Raw genomic sequence first — 900 nt, forward strand, 5'->3', positions numbered from 1 at the left:
ACCAATCATAAATGTCCATGTATGTACAGTCTGGATAAACAAAAAAGACTTTTTGACCTTTTTTGATCGGTCACTCATTGGAATTCTGCTGGTAATTCTCTTCTAATTTAGCTAATTATGAATTAATTATGGACATGTGAGACAAACTGGTATTTTTCCAAGTTATTAGAACACCTCTACTTTCTATTCATATAAGTTTTAGCATAAATGAAAATGAGGGAAACTATCTTTAAATGTGCCAATAACAGACAAGACTGTAAAATTCAGTCAAATAATTCTACAGCTCTAGTCAGATATGAATGACAATTAATGTCGGATCATCACTCAAGAGCTATAGTCATACATGACTTGCAATTAATTAAAACCACCCTTTGAAATAGGCTTGTCTTTAATTCAGCTCAGTGTCTGATAAACAGAATCAATGACAAGCCTAATTCAGCTCAGTGTCTGATAAACAGAATCAATGACAAGCCTAATTCAGCTCAGTGTCTGATAACCAGAATCAATGACAAGCCTAATTCAGCTCCATGTCTGATTAACAGAATCAATGACAAGCCTAATTCAGCTCATTGTCTGATAACCAGAATCAATGACAAGCCTAATTCAGCTCATTGTCTGATTAACAGAATCAATGACAAGCCTAATTCAAAGGGTAGTTGTACTTAAAAAAAGCGATTTGCCTTGCATTAAGGGAGACTTTATGTGACGTTTGTTATCTTGATTCTTATTGTGCCATAGGCTCATTGTGTTTATCTGAATGATCTACAAAATTCATGTCGGGAGCCCCAAAACAAAAAGACAAAATCTTCAATAATAATATGTTCTCTTTGAATATTTATAATACAATAATAAAAAGACAAAAAAAAGCTAAATAAGGCAAAATTATTGACATTTTTCTAC

Source organism: Lottia gigantea (assembly GCF_000327385.1).
Source record: "Lottia gigantea unplaced genomic scaffold LOTGIsca_77, whole genome shotgun sequence".
NCBI classification, from domain to species: Eukaryota; Metazoa; Mollusca; class Gastropoda; family Lottiidae; genus Lottia; species Lottia gigantea.